This window comes from Peromyscus californicus, unplaced genomic scaffold (genome assembly GCF_007827085.1).
Source record: "Peromyscus californicus insignis strain IS unplaced genomic scaffold, ASM782708v3 Scaffold_1__1_contigs__length_55948999, whole genome shotgun sequence".
Taxonomy (NCBI): Eukaryota; Metazoa; Chordata; class Mammalia; order Rodentia; family Cricetidae; genus Peromyscus; species Peromyscus californicus.
The window spans coordinates 39880569-39903065 of NW_026294492.1; positions in this window are offsets into that span (position 1 = coordinate 39880569).

The following is a 22497-nucleotide window of genomic DNA, read 5'->3' on the forward strand; positions in this document are numbered from 1 at the left end:
TATCCGGCTTTGGGTTTTTGTTTTTTTTTTTTTTTTTTTTTTTATCAAAAAGACTGTTTAGCAATTCACGTTACAGGTATGCATAGATCACACTGGGAAGGGGAAACAGATGAAATGGGGCAATAAAAAGGAAGGGATGAGGGATGAGAACATGAGGAAACAGGAAGGTCGAGTTGGGGGAGGGACGGAGTGGGAGAGCAATGAAAGATATCTTGATAGAGGGAGACATTATGGGGTTAGGGAGAAACCTGGTGCTAGGGAAATTCCCAATAATCTACAAGGATGACCCCAGTTTAGAGTACTACCAATAGTGGAGAGGGTGCCTGAACTGGCCTACCCTGGTAATCAGATTGGTGAATACCCTAACTGTCATCATAGAACCTTCATCCAGTAACTGATGGAAGCAGATGCAGAGATCCACCTCCAAGCACCAGGCTAAGCTCTGGAAGTCCAGTAGAAGAGAGGGAGTGTTGTGTCCGCCTGGACCAGCAAGGAAGACACAACACCGAGCTCTTCTTCAAACTGTTTATTCAGGCCTTTTCAATCTGTTTCTTTTGTTCTTCTACCCCTAGGGAGAGCCCGTCCCAGCCTTATATAGGTCTCAGTCCACCAGCCACCATGCGACATGGGATTCCCGGATAGGTACACGTATGCCTTAGCAAGCCAAAATCTAAAGCCAAGCCAAATAAGGTGTTGTTTAACACAGAGAGCGCTCACCATGAGAGCTGGGGGCGGAAGCCAGCGCCATGTTAAGGATGCAGCTCCACGCAGCTCTCTACAAGGGAGGAGGGATTATATGAGCAAGGGGGTCAAGATCATGATAGGGAAATCTACAGAGAACTGAACCAAGCTCCTAGGAACTCAGGAACTTTAGACCAACAGCTGTGGAGCTTTCATGGGACCGGACAGTTGAGTAGCTTGGTCTGTTTGGGGGCCCCTGGCAGTGGGATCAGGATCCATCCCTGGTGCATGAGCTGGGTTTTGGGGGCCCATTACCTATGATGGGATGCCTTGCTCAGCCTTGATGCAAGGGGGAGGGGCTTGGTCCTCCCTCAACTGAGTGTACCAGGATTTGCTGACTCCCCATGGGAGGCCTTACCCTTTTGGAGGAGGGGATGGGGAGTGATTCAGGGGAAGAGAGGCTGGGGGGAGCAGGAGGAGGGATGAGAGGGGCTTCTGTGGTTGGTGCGTAAAATAAATTTTAAAAATTCTTTAAAAAAAGAAGCAAACATATTTGAAGCTATAAATGTGATTATAAAAATATATGTTATATGTACATGTGTACATAATATATACAGTTGTATCAGAAGGCATTATGGTGAAGAACATAAATTATGGTATATCCTCAATATATTCAAATGAATCACACGTGTCTAAAGTAGCTACAGTTAGGACAATTACGATTCCGTCATTTGAAGGGAAAAGATCACCTGCTAGGTGATGCGTGTTTACATACATTTCGGAGAAAAGGGCTCAAAAAAATCAGCCGCTTAGTTTTCCTTATCGTTGCAATAAAGTACCAAGTACCAGGTAAAAATCCCAGCCCACAAATCACCTCCGTCTCTGACAAAAGACCTCAAAATAATCTCAACCAGAATCTGTCAAAATTTCAGTTCTGTTGAGAACGGGAAGTACATGGAAATTTCCCCTAAAAATACTTAACATTTTTTTCTCTTGATTTTATTTGCTTTTATGCCCTATAGTAGTAGATCCTCACAAAATATCTTGCTCACAGAACAATGTTCATAATATTGATTTTTTTTTTTTTTTAGCCAATCTCTATTTACTCTCTTGCAGTTGCTCATGTAGTCTGCTTTGAATTCTTCTCTTGTCATTTCTGTTCTGACCACTCCCACACCACTGAGATTCCAGCGGCCCAACCCTATGAGAGATGTACTAGGTGGAGCAGAACAAAAACAAAAATTAGAGATAAACTTTTTAATCCCTGAAGCGTGACTCACTGACAGAGCTGCTTTCAGCCGCTCACTTCCCCACAGGTTCTTGGTTTCCAAAGAAGGAATAAGGCAAGTCATGAGAGCGAAAGACGAAAAGCTCGCCAGAGGTGGACTGGAAGGATTGCAGTGCTTCAGCAGCTGGAATCCTCCAAGCATCGCACGCCTTTCTCGGTTCACACCAGGGACCACTCCAGGGTTATGGTGATAGAAAAACAAATACAAAGGACTTGGGATGAGGATTTCAGGAAACCCACAGAGAAGGGTATGAGAGAAGTGGGGGGCGGGGCTTGAGGGGTTCGGAGCAGAAACAGACATCATGTTAAAGACAACTAAAAATGGAAGAAACAAGCAGGCGGTGGTGGTGGCACAGGCCTTTAATCTCAGCCCTCGGGAGGCAGAGCCAGGCAGGTCTCTGTGAGTTCGAGGCCAGCCTGTTCTACAGAGTGAGTTCCAGGAAAGGCACCAAAACTACACAGAGGAACCCTGTCTCGAGAAGAAAATAAATAAATAAAAATAGAGGAAACAAAGGTAACAGAGACAGCATTAAACGTTTTTCTTTGTAATTGTAGATTAAGTTTTATCTCTCCAGTCTTCGAGAAACATAAGAGGTAAATTATTTCAAAATTAGCTTGGCCAAGGAGTCGACTTGAAATAGCTCCTGATGGCCAGTGCTGAGGGGTTTGAGTCAAAAATGAGTAGTAATAACGATAGACTTTATCCCACAGAGTAAAGTCAATATTCATGAGTCCACAGTGTAATAAATAAGTAACCAAACAAATAAATAAATTGTGGGTCTTGCCTTCAGCAATCATTGCTCTCTTGTTAGAGGAGTCTCAATGCACACAGAAAACAAAGGAATGCTAAAATTTGTGAGCAGCAGTTTGAGTATAAGTAAAATATTTACAGGGCTGGAGAGATGACTCAGATATTAAAGTGTTCATTAGGCAAGCTGGAGGACCTGTACTTCATTCCCAGAACACATGCAAAAAAAAAAAAAAAAAAAAAAAAAAAGCTGGTTGTGGCGGTCCCCAATTGTAATCCCAGCAGTGGAGAGGCAGTGACAGGCAGGTCACTGTCACCCATCAACTCTCCAATAAAGTCAAATCATGGAGCTCCAGGTTCTGTGAGAGACCTGGTTTCAAAAACCAAGGTGGATAGTACCTGAGGGAAATATACCGGAGTTTCATAACATATGAGCCTCACACACATGCCTACATACACATGAGCATGCATATCCACACACACAAAGAAAAAAGAAATGTCACATGGATAAATACCTAGTAATACTGATTTTCAAGAAGAAATGTTAACTTTATCCCTGGGAAGCCCAGCAGTCCTTGTTTTAAGCAAAGGCTCCGTGACAGTTGCTTTTCTCATTGCTGTGGAAGAATATTTGACAGAAGCAATCTAAGGGAGGAAAGCTGTTTTTGGCCTGTGATGCAGGAGATAATTGTCCATCATAGTAGGGAAGGCACGGTACAGGAGCAGTTTATGGCTGTGACAGCAGGAGCATGCGACACCTGGTTACATTGCATCCTCTTGGCACTCAGGAAGGGGCTGAATTGGAAACCTCAAGGCCCACCCCAGCTAAGCCTTCCCATAGCTAATCCCCAAATTCTAAAGGTTTCACAGCCTCAAACTGTGCCACCAGCTGAGGATCAAGTACTCACATATGAGGGCCATATTCACCATAACAGGATCATTATTAGCATCGCTAAGAACGGGCAACTTGGCATCATGTACTTCCTCACATGATGTCCTAAGGAGGACAAATCACTAATGCATTCTTGCTAAAAATACAAGTCCTCAAGCTAACATGGAGAAGGCATCAGAAATCATGAGTTGAGGACTGTTCTACAAAGTAGTTAGCTGCCCAATACTTTTCAAAAACCATGTCCAAGCTTATGAATGATAAGAGACTAGAGAAATACTAGGGGGTGATAGAGACTAACCACACATCTCATTTGAATGACGATGCCATCCTGAATCAGAAGCTGGAGTTCAAAATAAATAAATCAAAGAACATGTGTGGGGAAAATGGGGAAAAATAAATACCTGAAGCCTGTTTTAATCAAGAGTCTTGTACCAAAACAATCCCGCCTCTTGCGTTATATAAACTTCAAATCCCATCAAACAGGATGAGACGAATTCTAGGGTGAGTTGTCAGGTAAGGGAAAAAAGCTGGAATGTGGGTTAACACGATCGACGTAGTAGTAAGAACAAGTGCCACTTGGTATGGACAGCTATGGAATTTTCAAGCTGTAAATGGGCTTAAAACACTAAAGCTCACTTATGCCAGAGCTGTTATTCCAGAGGTCCTCTTAATAAGGGGACCAAGAAACATCATTTAGTGAGGTCACGGACAGTGTGACGAGGCAGCCGGCTCTATTAGTCTGGATGCTTCTTTAGTATGTGGAGCAACAATATGAAAAAGGGGGAAAGAAATGGAATTGACAAGAGCTAGCAGGATTCTGAGGAGCTCTGCCCATTCTAATGGTAGAGCTCTCTTCCAAAGGAAGTGCCAAGCAGTAAGGACCACTCCGTTCATTGTAAGGGAAAGGAAAGTTGTGGTTTCCTGAGCGTGTAGAATTTCCACACTTGTCTGAGTCATCAGAATACTGTTTAGAATAATGGAATGAGTTCTAGACTGTTTTCAGACATGGAGTTTCAATTGAGATTTTCGATATAATCTGTGAAAATGTGGGGAATCTGAGACCCAATATTCAGGTAAATACATCAAAGCAAAGGATATACAAACCTGAGTGACAAGGACACTTTTGCTCACAGTAGACACCCCTTTCTGTTGGTTTGATCAGTGATCAATAAAACACGTCACTTCCGTCTTGGACATCACTCACTTAAGTGTTTTTAAATTATATGATAAAAACATCATAAAATAATAATAGAAACATACATATATAGTGTTTATGGGTTGTTCTGTAAGGTAGACACTCTTTCAAGGGTTTACTTATTCTCTTAAAGTGATCTAATTTTTCTCTTCCAATATCTATCAGTATTTGAATATCAAAGATGAGGCAGATGAATAGGAATATTTGAAATTAAAGGAAAAGTTTGATTTATTATTTAAATAATAAAACTAATTAAGGGAAAGTGGAGATTGTTTATAGGATATTATTAACAGTGACATATTTTGGTTTACATGTCGTGATTTATTGTTTACTGTAGATATACTATAAACTTCTTAGAGATGAGAGTAAAGTCTCATTGTCTACACAGGCATCAAAATATTTAACACAAAAACAGTTAATGTAAGTATGAACTTGCCAGCTACTGACCCTGAAAAGGAAGATCTGGAGATAAAAAATTGGGACTACTAAAAGAAGTCAAATTCCACACCCTAATGCTGTCAATTCATAATAACTATTTCTTGCATGTCAAATATATGTGCCAGAAATTTGAATTCTTCTCTTATCAGTTACCTGTTTTATACTAAAAAACAAAACCATAAAGGTACATGGATTTGCTTTGGACAAATGTACAGCTTGAAACATCCAGCACAGAACCCACTGGAGCCTCCTGTGTGCATTTCCCCCCCAACTCTTCCTTCAAACTGAGATTTTTACATGTCACATTTCAGCCCTAAGAGACTATTTTCCTGTATTCAAGTAATAGATTCTGACAGGAACTGGTTACCATAAAACTGCTGACAGATATTTCTAGTACTGCTGGTGTATGTCATTAACAAAACTGAATCGGTCATGAAGAAAAAAATTACCACATACAATCTCTTCACCAAGCTTCAGTAGAAATCAAATGTGTGGTGCTGTTTTTCAGTAAGCACAGGCCATCATCAAGGAAGTCCACGGAAGGTAAATGGAGACAGTGTTCTTCATGTTCACAACAGAAGCAGGAGCTGCCTGAGGTCCTACTGAATAATTCAGTGTCTGGTCTTCTGGGTGCGACTAGCTTCCACTAGAAATACCCAGGAGAAAGCACTTGGAAGTCATGTTATTGATTTCCTTAATGCCTTAGTCAAGCATCACACAGGGTGGATATAATAATGCTTAAATAGTCTCCTCCATCTGAGACTTTGTCTTTAGATAAAGAGTATCCTCTTAGCTTTATTATTTGCTGTTTTCCAAATAAACACATCTCAGAACACAAAACTGCCTATGATTTTTAGCTACATTCAGTAGGTTGAAAATAACAATAGCAAGTGTTGCTAAATTTTTTCAAAGAAACATTTGAAGAGTAATTGTTCTATGTATTGATATAATGAAGATGTTTTGTTATACGTGTTCTTATGTACTGCAGCTTGATTCAACTTAATATTTTGACAATTATTCTAGCAACACAAAATTGTGTAATATAACGAGTCAACTTTGATTTGTAGCCACTGACTTTGAACAAATGATTCTTTGAAATTGTAGAACAGCTAAAAAAATCAGAAAAATTTCTTATACATGTTCCGAAATTAAAATTATATAACTGAACATAAGCCTAGTAACTTTCTGCTCTCAGTTTACAAGTTGTGTACTGGAGCTCAATACAAGTAATTGTTGAAGTATTTTTAAGTGTCCCATTACTTCATCCTTCAAAGATTTTGACTTGGATACCCAATGCTAATTTGAAAAGACCCTTTTAATCATAAACATGTTAATTGGGTTTCATTTGGGTATTGAGTAAATTCTAATACTGCAGTGTGAGTTGTTTTCACAGCCCACAGTAGCGCTCTGTAGAGTTTGAATGAGAGTGGAGCCCACAGGCTCATGTTTGATGAAGTGGTCTCCAATGGGTGGAACTGTTTTGGGGAAGGATTAAGAGGTGTGACCATGTTGGAGGAGGTATGTATTGGGAACGGGCTTTGAGATTTCAAAAGTTCATACATCCCCTGTTAGCCCTTTCTCTGCCGTGAGCTTGTGGATCCAATTAAAGCCCTCAGCTACTGTTACAGTCTCATCCCTGCCTGCCTGTAGCCAGGCTTCCCCCATGATGTTCATGGACTCACTTTCTGAACTCTTGGCTGTGGTGTCTCTTCACAGCAATTGAAAAGTGACTACAGTAGGTACTATGCTATATGCCCTTCCTCAGTTTTTACAAGTCTACTATTAGATTTTAAAAGCTGGGTAGCCATTAAATATCAAAATCCTTCTATATCCAAATAAACATGCTAGTATTTATAGTAAAGATACAGAATGTCAATGAAGAATCCCTTTCAGTTGCTTTTGGAAGCAAAATTAGATAAATGCTAAGAGGGTTTCTTTGTCAATGTGTGACAGTGTGGTGACTGGTTAAAGGGAGCTGCATCTGGATGCTGGGTGCTGAAGAGATACACCTTGAATTCCATGTTACCCTGTGCATCTCTCATCATGGCATAGTACATGCTTTAAACAAGAATTCCAACCAGTACAGGGGCAGAACAGAATATCTCCCACATTTCAGATGAGACCCAAGGCACTATCACATATGAGCAGTGTAAGGAAAATGGACTAACAAATTCCAGGGCATCATGGAGACATGGGAAGAACGTGGACATTAGAGACAGAGAAAAACAAAAACCGAGAGCTAGAATGTGGGTTTGATTCTAGGTTCTGTCTTGGCCAAGGCTTTTGTCTTCAAGTGAAATCCTCCACGTCCTCAGACCCTCAGTTTCCTTCTCTATAAATCACAGCAGTCTGTTGATGTGGGAAAACTGCTATGAGTCTGAAATGAGACGAGGTTTCAAAAGTCTCTGAGAATGTACCACAAACTCAGAAAGCCATATATGCAGATATGATTAAGTATCTCCGACCACATAGGTTCTGTTTATAGTCTTTAATGCTATCTATGCACAGCTATTTTGTTTTTCTCTCTTTGACTTGATTTTGGTTCATAAATCTCTTCTCCACTACCCCAACAGATGTGCTGTTTAATCAAACTAAACCTGTCTAATTCCACCTTATGTTATAAATCATATCTAACTTGTCTAAAATCCTTTAGCACATAATGGCTTCCCATAAGCTTTTTAAATGAGTAGATCCAAGACACTAATTGAAAATGAACGTGTACAGCAGAGCCTGTCTATGCCACTTCTGAGAAGGGAGGCTGTAGGTCTCCTCCAAGGAACAGCTCTTTATTTAGGAATTTGATGAAAACAATGAAAACAGCGGTGACGAAATGTATGAGGAGAGAGTAGAAGTGTGCAGGTCCATTCTTCTCACAGCCTGGGCTCCAGACAATGCTCCTATATCATGCCTCAGAGTTCAAATGCCCGCAAATGAGCCAGGTCATTGTATTAATTAGGATTGCTCATGCATGAGCTAATACATCATGACAAATAACAAGGGTGTGGAGAGTTCATCATCTCATCCACATAGTCTCAGGGCAAAAGCTACTTCCAAATAAGTAAGGTGCCAAACAGATTGACACAGTCTTAAGAGGTTTTCTCTGTTGGAAAAGAATTGGCTTTCCTTCCCTTCAATGTATTCCAAAGGCAATTGAAAAACATCCATATTTATTTATTTAGTGAAGGTCTCATCCTAGTTAGGAATGCTGCTTAATATTTCTTAGGCTGGCAACATATGCCATGAGTCAGCATATATACATGTAGCCATAAATATGAAATTATGAATAATTCTTTTAGAAAATAATGTTCTTTTATACTATATTGGACATTAAAACCATAGAGTTTAATATTTAAAGAATATATTCTTATTTCCAAAAGGCAAAATTGAGCCAACAATTCTAAGCAATAGTTAGAATATTTGGGGTTGCTGTTTTTAAGTCTGTAGAAGAAATATTCTCATCAGTCTGAGTCATATTTACTGATGTACATATCAAACATGGCATCTCAAATACTGATAAAGAGAATTCAAAATAATGTGACTTTATACGTGTATGCCTATGAAATTTTGTTAAAATTCAGTCCTTTTGGCCTGGACACAAATCCGTCTCAGCAAATGAATTCATTTGAGTAATTCCTAATCTCATTATAGCCTCCGTCAAGGGAATGAGTTATCAGAATTACAATGCACTCTGCTCTATAGCTTGTGAAATATAGCCATCTAGACCAAGACAGTACCGTCAGTGGACTCTCTCAATATATGATATTTTCATTAGCGGCAGGATATTCATTCTTTCCCTGCTACTCAGCAGGGCTATAAATAGAGGGGCCAGCCAACCAAATCACACAATATTGAAAAGGTCAAAAGAAGTACAGAATATTACCATAATTTATAGAATATGGTTCATGAAGTATTAAAACTGTTGACATCTTATTTATGGGCAGAGAAAATAATGAAAACACCAAGCAGAGGGGGAATGCTCAGGTTAACAGGGCTGCAATTACAGAGACAGGACCGGGGGAGGCTTTCCTTGGCCCTTAAGCAGGCCTGAGCAGGCTGGCCAGTCCATTTAGATAGTCGATACAGAAATCAAAGCAGTACTACCGTCTCTAGATTATATGGCATTCTTAAATGAGGACAGGGCAGGGGAGGGGGCAGCACACATGGACATAGTATACCTAGTTCCAGGAAACAAACAAACAAACAAATCCACGAGTGGGAAGAGGGGGAAGATCCTAAGAGTCTGTGCCGTATCAGTTGTAGATGGCTTAATTTCACCTGGTTACATCTATAACTCAGGATAAACAAAAAAAGAGACTGCAGCTGACTCCATATGTACCAGCTTAGGCTGGGTTTTTGGTCTTGTGTCCTGCACGATCTGTTCAGTCACTTTGATGTAAGGGTCAGATTGGAGGAGAAAACAGTTCATCACCACCGTGTAAGCAAGTAGTGTTTATTGAGAAACATAGTACAGACTGGCCTGGAACTCACAGCCGGTCTCAGATGCCTCAGTGCTGGGGTTACAGGTGTGACCACATTACCCAGCCCTTAATAGTGTTTCCTGATCTGAGTCTTGGTGGTCTCTGCACTCTGTTTCCTGTCACACTCTACCTCCTGGTAGCACTAATCAGTTGATAAGTCCCTGTAATCACTGTGACAGAGATCATGCAAAAAATCCTCCAGGAAACCTCTTTAAGTCTTTCTTCTCTCTCTCTCTCTCTCTCTCTCTCTCTCTCTCTCTCTCTCTCTCTCTCTCTCTCTCTCTCTCTCTCTCGATGTTGTTGAGACAGGATCTGTACGTAGCCTTGGCTGTCCTGGAACTTGGTATGCAAACCAGACTGACCTCAAATCCACAGAAATCCCCCTGCCTCTGCTTCTCAAGTGCTGGGATTAAACACACTCATCATCATACCCAGGTCTCTCTTCTTAAAAAACATAAACATTTTAATGAAGTATGATCTTTCTTCCAGTTAGCATGACTTATATTCCTTTTCTTTAAGCAGAAAAAAATTAAAAATTAAGAACCATTACCTTTGTCTTGATATTGGACACTTTGTATAAATCTTTTCATTAAATTTATCATCATACCCTAATTTCCATGATATCTAATTAAAAAGAAAGGAGATACAGTTAAGGGAAAAGAGAGTAAATTAAACGAGGCAGACAAAAAAGTAAGAGTGAATAAGAAAGGGAAGGACAGAGAAGAAAATGGAAATCTGAGGTATACTCAGGGCTTATTCAGCAGATTGGCTTTGCTCTGAGATGGATTGTTTTTTGATCAGGGATCCTGAAACATTTTAATCAAAAGCTAGAATAACTCTTCCAGTCCCTGAGATAGTGTCTTAGTTAGGGTTTCTATTGCTGTGATGAAATACCATGACCAAAAAGCAAGTTGGAGAGGAAAGGGTTTATTTGGCTTACACTTCTACATCATAGTCCATTATCAAAGGACAGGAACTCAAGCAGGTCAGGAACCTGGAAGCAGGAAGCTAATGTAGTGGCCATGGAAGGGTACTGCTTGCTGACTTGCTCAACATGACGAGCTCAGGCTAGTTTTTCTTTTTTTCTCTCTTTCTGTCTTTCTTTCTTTCTTCCTCTCTCTCTCTCTCTCTCTCTCTCTCTCTCCTTCCTTCCTTCTTTCTTTTTTTCATTTCAAAACCACTATTTTATTTACATTCTTACACAAATGATCTGAAAATCATATGTTTATTGTTTGTTATTTGACAATTTAACAAAAGGACATGTGTATAATGCATTCATATCAGTTTCTTCATGACTTTCTTGTGGTGATACTCTATTTGTGCTCTAACAAATAAAGCTTGCCAGGGGATCAAAGGGAAAAAAACTGCCACTATATTAAACATAGAGGTCAGGCAGTGGTAGCACACACCTTTAATCCTAGCATTCAGGAAGTAGGGATTCATCCAGATCTCTGTGAGTTCAAGGCCACACTGGGAACAGAGCCAGGCATGGTGGCACATGCCTTTAATCCCAGCACTAGTTAACCATAGAGATGTGGAGATCTGTACAGACAGACAGGAAGTGATAGAGCTGTGATCTATTACAACATTGGAAAACCCAGATTAACATTCGTCCAGCCTCAGAAACAAACCATAAACTAACACATATTCCTGAGAAAAAATATTAGAAGGTATTATAAAGAACAGTCACTAGCTATCCAGACTGTACAAGAACAGGGCACAACAGCTGCTGATCTTTCAAAGACAGCAACAGCTCTACCTTTAAAATGGTTAACAGACAAGCCTGTATGGGTTCAGCAATGGCCTTTAACAACAGAGAAACCACAGGCCTTAGAATAGCTGGTACAAGAGCAGTTAAATGCTCAGCATATTGAAGAATCAACCAGCCCTTGGAATTCCCCTGTATTTGTTATTAAAAAGAAATCTGGTAAATGGAGAATGGTAACAGACCTAAGAGCAATTAACAAAGTAATTCAGCCAATGGGCTCTCTACAATCTGGAATTCCTTTGCCTACTCTGTTACCTAAAAGATGGCCTCTTATAGTTATTGATAATAGAAAAAAACCACAGAATTTAATCAGCCTATATACTTTAAGATGTGCTGACCTCAGAATGGAAAATAGGATCTGTATTATGTTGGGGACAAGGTTTTGCTTTTGTTGCAAGAGAGGAAAAGCTATGGATACCATCAAAATGGATAAAGATTCGACTTGGCAAGAGAGACTTCTTAATTAGAAGAGGTGATGGTTCATCAACCAGCCTGACCATTCATTTTAAACTAATTTATACCACTAAAAAAAATGCTTTTCATTTCATCAGATGTCACTTGCCAAAAGGGAACCTCCCCAAAGTTATGGTTGGGGAAGGGTTTTTGTTTTAAATTTCAGGAGAATGAAGGCTAAGGAATCTGAAGAACACTGGACAAATGAGACATCTGAAGAAAAAGGACAAATCATCCAGAAAAAAAAAGTCCCAAGAAAAAGAGTAAATTGGCCTATTGGTATATTAGATAACTAACAGGATGAAATTTCATAAGTCTTCTTAAATGATTATTTCTGCTGTTCTCACAGACACATGACACAAATGGTCTTTATGCAGTCCCAGTTCAATTAAAAATTAAAGCTCACTTTGGAGTTGGAGCATGGCTCTCTCCTTCTCTCAACCCAAGCATGCCTATTAAAGGAAAATGCAAAATCTCTGTATCATGTCAGAAGAGCCACCTGGTATGGGACAGAAGTAAACCAAAATTAAGGGACTATTCTATTGCCACTAATCTCATAATTCTTTGGTTCTATTTTGATTATTTAAAACTTTCCTTAAGGTATGAATTTTGTATCAAATTTTATAAGATTTATATATATTTTAAACTTTTGTCATGATATTAATGGTCATAGGGTACTAACTAATCCTAGAAAAAAGACTTCGTCTAGCTTCCTGAACATGATTTCCGGTTTGAGTCTTTATCAGTTTTCTGCAGGGAATCATGACCATGCCTAACAGCTACTTTGAAGTCTCCAAAAAGGTGATGGGGCCCGACAATGACGATTCTGTCAGGACAATGTTAATACCACTAAGCTGGCAAACACCACCCAAATATTGGCTTTGGACTACATACTGCTCAGGACAATTTTGAGATGGTTAGCTGAGATGATCCAGCCTCACAGACTACTCCAACAAGGACATGAGACAAGCCCTGCAATTTCTCATTATGCAGAGACTAGACAACAAATGATACAGCTAACTCTCCCAAAACTTGCTAAATTGGGGTAGGGGGTAATGTAGGGCAAGGGTCAGGGGGAAAGAGAACTTTTGGGGGCAGGAGGTCCCAGCTGGATCAGGAACAGAGTGGGAGAACAAGAAAAGAGATACCATGATAAATGAAGACTGTAGCTAGAGTTTTCCTGCCTGACCCTCAGTCAGGACAAATCTCTTTCACCTGCCAGTCCCACAGCCTCTCAGACCCAACCAAGTAAACACAGAGACTTATATTGCTTACAAACTGTATGGCCGTGGCAGGCTTCTTGCTAACTGTTCTTGCAGCTTAAATTAATCTATTTCTATAAATCTATTCCTTGCCATGTGGCTCGTGGCTTACCGGCATCTTTACATGCTATTTCTCATCGTGGTGGCTGGCAGTGTCTCTCTGACTCAGCCTTCCACTTCCCAGCTTTATTCTCCTCCTTGTCCCGCCTATACTTCCTGCCTGGCCACTGACCAATCAGTGATTTATTTATTGACCAATCAGCAACACATTTGACATACAGACCATCCCACAGCACTTCCCCTTTTCTTTTCTTAAAAAGGAAGGTTTTAACCTTTATACATATAATTTGGGAATTTGGGCGTAGCTTCTCTTACTACTTCCTGCTGGAAGGGGGCGCTGTATCTTATGGGGACACAAAGAAAATTTTAGGATCATGGAGTAGTCCATGAGGGTGTATCGTCTGAGCCAGTTGCCTTCAAACCAATCTGGATGTTGGATCATCTGGGCCATGGTGTCATCGGAGACCTTTCAGGGGGTCTTGGCTGGTCAAACCTGATGTATCTTAATCTGGAACAAATCCATAGCCTCTGGCTTTCTGTGGAAACAAAAGCAGAGACTCTTTTTCAAAGCAACATATCCTTATATCCAAATTTTGAAGTCAAGTTACCTTTAAAATATGCATATTGGTTTAACTCAGCTTCCTTTACAATCAAATATCTCTCTGTAGTTAAGAATCCCAAAGACAACACAATCCAGATTCTCTGTGTAATATTCATCTTTATGTGGCTTATTTTTTATATTAATTTTACTGTCTCTTTAAAGACTTTATTTTTTAAAACTATGTATTTGTTTCTATAACTGTATATATCACCTTTTTTGTCTCTTTCAAGCCTACGTATTTTTTACACACATTGTAAACTATTACATCTGAATCTGTCTTAAGTGTTGTGGGATGTTCTGTATGGCAAATGTGTTGCTAATTAGTCAATAAATAAAACACTGACTGGCCATTGGCTAGGCAGGAAGTGTAGGTGGGACAAGGAGGAGAATAAAGCTGGGAAGTGGAAGGCTGAGTCAGAGAGACACTGCCAGCCGCCATGATGACAAGCCGCATGTGAAGATGCCAGTAAGCCATGAGCCATGTGGCAAGGTATAGATTAATGGAAATGAATTAATTTAAGCTGTAAGAACAGTTAGCAAGAAGCCTGCCATGTCCATACAGTTTGTAACCAATATAAGTCTCTATGTTTACTTGGTCAGGTCTGACGGCTGTGGGACTGGCAGGTGAGAGAGATTTGTACTGACTGTGGGTCAGGCAGAAAAACTTTAGCTACAGAAGACCCCATGGGAATAGGAAGAAGCAGAATGCTAGAGAGGTCCCCAGAAATCCACAAAGATACCTCCACTACAGACTACTGGCAATGGTCAAGAGAGTGCCTGAGCTGACCTACTCTGGTGACCAGATGACTAAATATCCTAACTGTCATGATAGAACTCTTATCCAGTAACTGATGGAAGCAGATGTAGAGATCCACGGCCAAGCCCCAGGTGGAGTTCCAGGAGTCAAATCAGAGAGAGAGAGGAGGGGATTATATGAGCAAGAGATATCGAGACCATGATTGGTGCTTTCCAATGAAAAAGCAGAGGGACAAATAGTCAAACCTGCAGAAACACATGAAATGTGAACCAATAGCTGAGGAGCCCCCATGGAACTGGACCAGGCTCTCTGGATAAGTGAGACAGTTGATTAGCTTGAACTGTTTAGGAGAACCCCAGGCAGTGGGACCGGGACTTGTCCTTGGTGCATGAGCTGGCTTTTTGGAACCGAGGGCCTATGCTGAGACACTTTGCTCAGTCTTGGTACAGGGAGGAGGGGACTGGACCTGCCTCGACTGATTCTACCAGGCTCTGCTGACTCCCCAGGGGAGACCTTGCTTTGGAGGAGGTGGGAATGGGGGGTGGATTGGGGGGGAAGCCTGAGGGTGGATGGGAGGAGGGAGGGCAGGGGAATATGTAAAATTAAATTAATTATAAAAAAAAAGTTAGCTACTGGGCAAGAAAGTCCACTTGCCTCGACTGCTGACAGTATACTGTCCAAAATGGACAAGCAGGACACAAAAGAAAGGACTGCCTATCCTTGCCAAGACAAGGTAGGCAGGCCCTTTAGAAAATCCTGCTTCACAGATGAGTCTGTCAGATATGCTAGGCCTGTAGGCTGAAGACGGGTGCCCCAACGTTGCAGGGAAACCTCGGGCGACTGTCAGGCAGCCAGGTGTTTTTGTCATTCCTCACACTTTTTGGAAGTCGCTTGTTTGCACTTCCTGTTTAACCAGGTAATATTATTTCCTTCTCCGGTCTCTGAGTGAGTTGAAGATTAGATAGTTATAGTTTTCATTGTTAACAAATTAAGAAAAGAAACTCACTAAAGAGGTGTAAAGGATATAAGTTTGAAAGACATCAAAAGATAGTTTTTGGTTGGTAATACAAGTTAGGATAGAAAGTAAGTTAGGTACATTTTGGACTCAGCAAAATAGGATAGATAATGGAGTATTTTCACTGAATTTGTCAAATGCAAATGGACTAGACATTGTTGATGTATTTATTGCCTGTATATATTGTATATAGTTATTGTACTTATTGTACATAGTTTTTCTTATATTAGTTATAACTTTTTCCTATTTTAGACAAAAAAGGGAAATGTGGTGATATTTTATTTGTGTTCTAACAAATAAAGCTTTCCTAGCAATCAAAGAAAAAAAACCAGTCACTATATTAAACATAGAGGTCAGGCAGTGGTAGCACATGCCTTTAATCCTAGCATTCAGGGGGCAGAGATTCATTCAGATCTCTGTGAGGTCAAGGCCACATGGGGAACAGAGCCTGGTGTGGTGGCATACGCCATTAATTCATCACTAGTTCACCACAGAGATCTGGAGGTCTGTACAGACAGACAGGAAGTGATAGAGCTGGGCGGAAAGTGGAAGTGATGTAGCTGGGCAGAGAGAGGAAGTGAGATGGCAGGGCACAGAAAGGCATATAGGAGTGAGTATACAAGAAGTAGCTCTCTCTTGGGCTGAGGATTTCCTTAGTGGTAAGAACTTGTGGCTGACTTGTTCTGTTCCTCTGAGCTTTCAGCTTTCACTCAAATATCTGGCTCCAGGTTTTTTTTATTAATAAGACTGTTTAGCAATTTGTGTTACACTTTATCCTATCTCCCTTTCAACCCTAATATCCCTAATATGCATACACATACACTCACTCTCACACATACATACACACACACACACACACACACACACACACACCCTTAAAGCCATCACTGTCAGTGAAGGATAGTTAGGAAGTATCCAGGCCATATTTTAAACCATACTCATTCTAGAACTGACGTATGTGTGTGCAAATCTGAGAACTGTTATTTACTAACTTTGATACGTGACTGCATCTTTATTTGCTGGATTCTTTTTTAATTTTATTTTTCTTTATTCTTTATGTCTTTCACATCAAGCATCTCTAGCCCATTCATTTCTCCATCCTTTCATATCTGCCCTTGCAATCCATCCCCCCAAATAAAATAAAATAAAATTTAAGCTAAAAAAAAGAAATAAAGAAAATTTTCATCACAGAAGATGTAGTGTGACACAATCACACACTTTACGCTTTTATCAATATATCTTTACTTACAAATGTTCATTGCAAAGACTCATTGGTCTGTTTCCATGCCTCTGGTTTCTGCTACACTGTTGATGCTAGGCCCTCGCTCAGACTCCTCTTGGATATCCTGCTGTTTCTCTGTGTCTGCAGGACCGGCCCCTTCACATGCTCCATCGGATCATAGATAGGGAGGATGTTGCGGTGGGCCAACTCATAACCCTTGTTCTAAGCCTGGGCAATTGCAGGGTTGGTAGCCTGCCAGCTCTCCCTTGTCCTCACCACCAGGGTGAGCGCTCCAACATTGTCCTGGCTAGTTCACTCCCCACAGCAGATGAGCAAGGGGCGGGGCCAGTTCTCCTGCTTTCTCCCTCAGGTTCTACCCTCCCACATCTACTACATCAAGACCAGCTCTACTGTGTTGCCCAGATGAGGTGTAGGGACCACTCTCCCGAGTGCTGCAGCTAGTGAGGGGCAGTGACAGCTCTCCCACTCAGAGGAACTCAGGGTCAGCTCCCCCACCTGCAACAAACTACGAGGGACGCAGGAAGCTGCAGGCTTTCTTATAGACCCCAAGACCACCCAGCTAGGGACTTCCCTATCCACAATGGGCTGGGACTTCCACATCAATAATTAATTAAGAAAATGCCCTACAGCTGGATATTATGGAGGCATTTTCTTAATTGAGGCTCCCTCCTCTCAGATGACTTTAGCTTATATCAGGTTGACAGAAAACTATCCAGCACAGATAATCAAGGGAATTCTGGGAGAATTTTCTATTATCTGCTCTAAAAAAAATTTTTTCAAATCATATTATCTGCTACCCACACTGGTAAGGAATATGAATGCTATTAATTGGAGGACTGGAATTATTCACTTTTCAGGCAGAACATAGAAAGTATAATTGTACTCAGTATGGGAAAAGTGACAGTTGACATAATTCAATTTATTCTGTCTCTTTATAGCATAACATTTACCAGTCATTGTGATCAAAAGATCAAAAATATGGAAACAGTATGTATGGGATGTAGCCTAAGCGTAGGCAGGTTCTACGACATCCCAACTAACATACTGTCCCTGGTCCTTGCATACTTTACGCACATTTTCTTTCATTTTTAAGACATCATATGTGTGCACTAAAAGTACACAATCAATAATACTAAATATCATTTCTTCTGATGGAAAAGAGCTGGATTATACATACTATACAGGGATAATATTCATTCTAATTTTACTAAGCATTTATGGTAATTATTAATAAAATATATTTTAAAGATAGCAATAAAAAATAGTAATCTTGGTTATTATTTGGTTATTAAGTATAAACATTTTTTTTTTCAGAATTTCCCATCTTGTCATAGTAGGATGTAGGAACCTACATAGTATTAATAATAATGGATCTCTAGTTCTTTGGTCATTCTCTTTCATGTGATGAGCATTTAAATAATATTTCTTCATAAAATAATGGAAAACACGCCACATGGCGATGGCACATGCCTTTAATCCCAGCACTCAGGAGGCAGAGGCAGGCGGATTTCTGTGAGTTCAAGGCCAGACTGGTCTACTGAGCGAGATCCAGGACAGGCTCCAAAACTACACGGAAAAACCCTGTCTTGAAAAACCAAAAAGAAAAAAGAAAAAAAAAATGAAAACCACAACTCACTACAACAGTTTCTCCCTCCGTATTGTATACAGTATGTGTTCTCTATGAAAGCCTTTCCTTGTCTTTATTCACGACTGAAGTCTAATTTACCGATAAATACAACCCCCCAAGTATTGTTACTTCTACACATTCTTTCACTGGCTTCGTGTCCTGCCTTAGCTCTCTTCATGCACATAGAGGGCATAGAATTGTGCTCGTAGAGCTCAGTATGGCTATTTCCGTTTTTTTAATTTCTAAATTCTTTATTCTTCTGAGTTGCAACTAGTTATATCACAAGATTTATTCTTAATACTTAGATAATGTAAATTATAACTGTCCCCTCATTAAAGCCAGTGTTCAGACATAACTAAGGTAAAGAAATAAGATTAAGCAAGCAGTTCTTATCCACTAATTACATATGCAGCCATCAAGAACCGTTAGCCCTCTAGCTGGTGGCTCTCCATACAGACCCCATTATCTGCATCAGGGACATGGCAGAGGCAGCTCTTGCTCTGGAAAACTCTGGGTCCAGACCTCATTCATGTGTTTATTTCTTCATCATTTCTTCTGAGAATTCTTCCACGTGATCCTCTCCCTAAGCTCCAGTCCCATTTCTGTTATAGAAAGTGACGTATTTTTCCTCAAACATTTCTGGAAGTGAGCTTTTCTTATTTCTCAATTTCTCTTAGTTCTCAAGAATTGTGCAGATTTCTCTTGAGACACAGTCCTAGTATTTCCTTAGCACCCACAACAGAAATCTGGCCCATTCTTCCATTAACCTGGCATATTGAGTCACTAATTACATTTGTTTTTCTAGTTAAAAAACGAGTTTCTTATACCTCTTTTCCCTCTTTTCTTCGGTTTTTTATTTTATTGAAAATGGATTTTTTTCACATAATGTATCCTGGTTAGAGTGTCTAATCCCTCTACTCCTCCCAGCTCCTCCCCAATTCCACTCCCATCTGGATCCACTGCCTTCCTGTCCCTCACTAGAAAGCAAACAGGCTTCGAAGGGGCAATAATAAAATAAAATAAGATAAAACAAAAACTTACACATCTGAAGAAGACAAACTAAAGGACAAGAAGGTAAAGAGTCCAAGAAAAAACACAAATAGACAGAGACCCACTCTTTCAGATACTCAGGAATCCCATAAAAATAGTAAATTGGAAGCCATAATATATTTGCAAAGAACCTATAGGGTAAAACCAAAGGGGAAAACATGTAACTGAAATAAAATAAAAAATAAAATAAAATAAAATAGAGTTTTTTCTAAAGCCCTGACTTGACATTATGAGACAAGGAACCTCCACAGATGCCACTGAGTTCTTTTCTGTTGGCGATCTACTGCTGCATATGCAGGCCCCGTTGTGAACTGTTTGTCATCCCATTGAGGCTAAAATTTCATTTGCAAGTGGTGCTGTGTGGTCCTTTCTAAAAATAGCTCCCAGGAAGGTGGAGATAGGTACCTCCCTGAAGATTGCTGATTAGCCAGTGTAGACTAATCAACAAACCCCAGGTCTCAATGGGAATCCTTGTTTTAAAAAAAAAAAATTATTTTTGGGTGACTCCATGTGTGTGTGTGCACAGCTGTGCACAAACACATACATACATGCGTATAAAGATATGAATACAAAACAAAAATTAAACCCCAGGATGTCCCTATGGTCTACAGCGATCACCATTCCCAGGTGGGCTCAAAGCATCCCCCAACACCTGTTGTTCTTACCCTTTTCCACTCTAAAGGATTTCTGTGTTTGGAGAATCACTGTAACTTGGCTCTACAACTATTGCCAATTAGTGGAGTTCTAAGCAGTGCTACAGTGACCCTTCAGGTTTGTGTGATCATGTTTTGGATTTTCTGATCTCTGTGACACTTCTGGTCTCATAGGGTTCCACCTCAGCTTTGGTTCTTGTCTTCATGGGCATTGGAACACATATTTTTTTCCTTATTTTACCCAGTATTCTTGACTGGACAACCCCTCTGTCAGCCCTACTTCCACAGTTTTCAATACTCTTGCTCGCTGACAGATTCCAGCTTTCTGGGATGGTCTTGACCTCGTTTTCAGAGGGAAAGAGTTTTCAAAGACTATACCCTTATTTCTAATCAGAAATCATATTGTCATTGTTTTCCCTGTCTCCTACATGCCAAACATATTCCCTAGCATGTACTAGAGGCTCAAAGGGTTTATTTAATTTAATCCAGAATATCACAGTGTGACTTTTTTTTTTTTTTTTTTTTTTAGGAGATAATGTCTTTCTAGAAATAATCAAGTGAGAAGGAAGCCATTAGAGAGAATACTAATTCAACATACCTGCTGTCCTTAGGAAAGTGAGAAACTCGAGCATGTACTCAAAGGAAGAAGACTTCACATACGCAGTGGGAAGGGACCCAGGCCAGATCCTTTCCATCCTGCCGTCACCGCGGTTTCTGATTCTGAGCTTCCAATCTGTGAAGCAAAAACCCAGTTCACTGAATCATCTAGCCTATGATACTCTCTTATGAAAGCTGTATCAAAGTAGTAAAAACATGTATTTTCTCACATGTGTAACAGAAGCAGCCATAGATCCTCATAGAGTTAGAGGAGAAAAATGAGAGAGTGCGTGTAAAATTCTCAGTGGGATTCTGATCAATCTCAATCGTTTGGAGATCACTGCCATTGTCCTCATCTGGGCTTTCCTTGAGTCAGGAATGTATTCCTTGCTAACCTTGGCTGATCTCTTATTTCTTAATCTTCTTACTAAAGTGCTTTTAAAAAAAAACTAGTGTTTCATTGTTAAAATATTAGTCTCCCTCTTACAGCTAAAAATATGCTGTCATATGATTAGGCTCTGAACTTTATTCTTTATGCCTGAGATTAAGTTCATAATCCTAAATATATACAGAACACACTCCAGGAAGCTTCAGGTAAGAGGCATGTTTAATAATTTAAGGGCATCAGTCACCAAATGATATGCTCTTAATTGTTTTATACTCCAGTTTTATAAAAATCTCCCCAAATAAGTACCTTTGAAGAGTGGGTCCCATTTATTACTGAAAATCATTTTGTCTGATAAAAAAGAACTGGTTCAGGTACATTAGAGATGTGCTATCAAGAAATCCTCTAATAGTACTGAGAGTTATGATTATAGATGATGATTAAAGTGTATTTTAAAGGCGTACAATAAAGAAACTGGCAATATCTTGCTTCAGATATTAATAAGATGACCTACTTTTCTAAAATTGAAATAAAAGTGTATTGCAGATATGAAGCCATGCAAATGTTTTAAGGAAAATTTCTCTATCTTTCCCATCATCTAGAAGGCCAAAAATACGCTTTTATCAAAATTGTAACTTTAGAGGAAAACTACAGTGGTAACAATGAAGAATTTCCCCCAAAGGTTACAGTTCCAGTTGAAAACATTCAATTGGGAGTATATAGAAGGAATTCCTTTCATGTGGCAAAAGTTCTTTGAAGTTTTGCTTTTAGGCTAATATCATTTACCCATACTATGGAATCATCGAGAAAGTTTAACAAGACAGTGTTTATTAAGTCATGGCCCAGCTATTGGACACGGAGCAGTGCACTCTGGGCATGGAGTGTAGTTATTGTGTTAGTGGCTTGTCTTATAGTCAAAGGCATAAGTTACTGTTGCCATTGTCATTTACATATTTCAGAAAAGCAGCACGAACACCTATGTGTTATTTTTCCTGCTGGGGACACGGAAATAACGCCTACCCTGTTCTAGGAATGTTCTAATGAACAGGAGCGTGTATATAACACACACGGAACAGCCATGTCAGCACTAGGAAATACACATTAGCAGAGTACGGTCTAGCCTTGGTCTTGTTACATTCAATGCCAACCTAATTCCCTGTCTGCTATCTCTGTGAGAATGAGAAAATATTACAGCAAGAGTTTTTTTGTTTTTGCTTTTGTTTTTAATTTTACATGAAGCCACATTAGAAGGTGATGTACCAGAAAGCCTAACTTCATGAATTTGGGTGATCTGATGAAATAATTT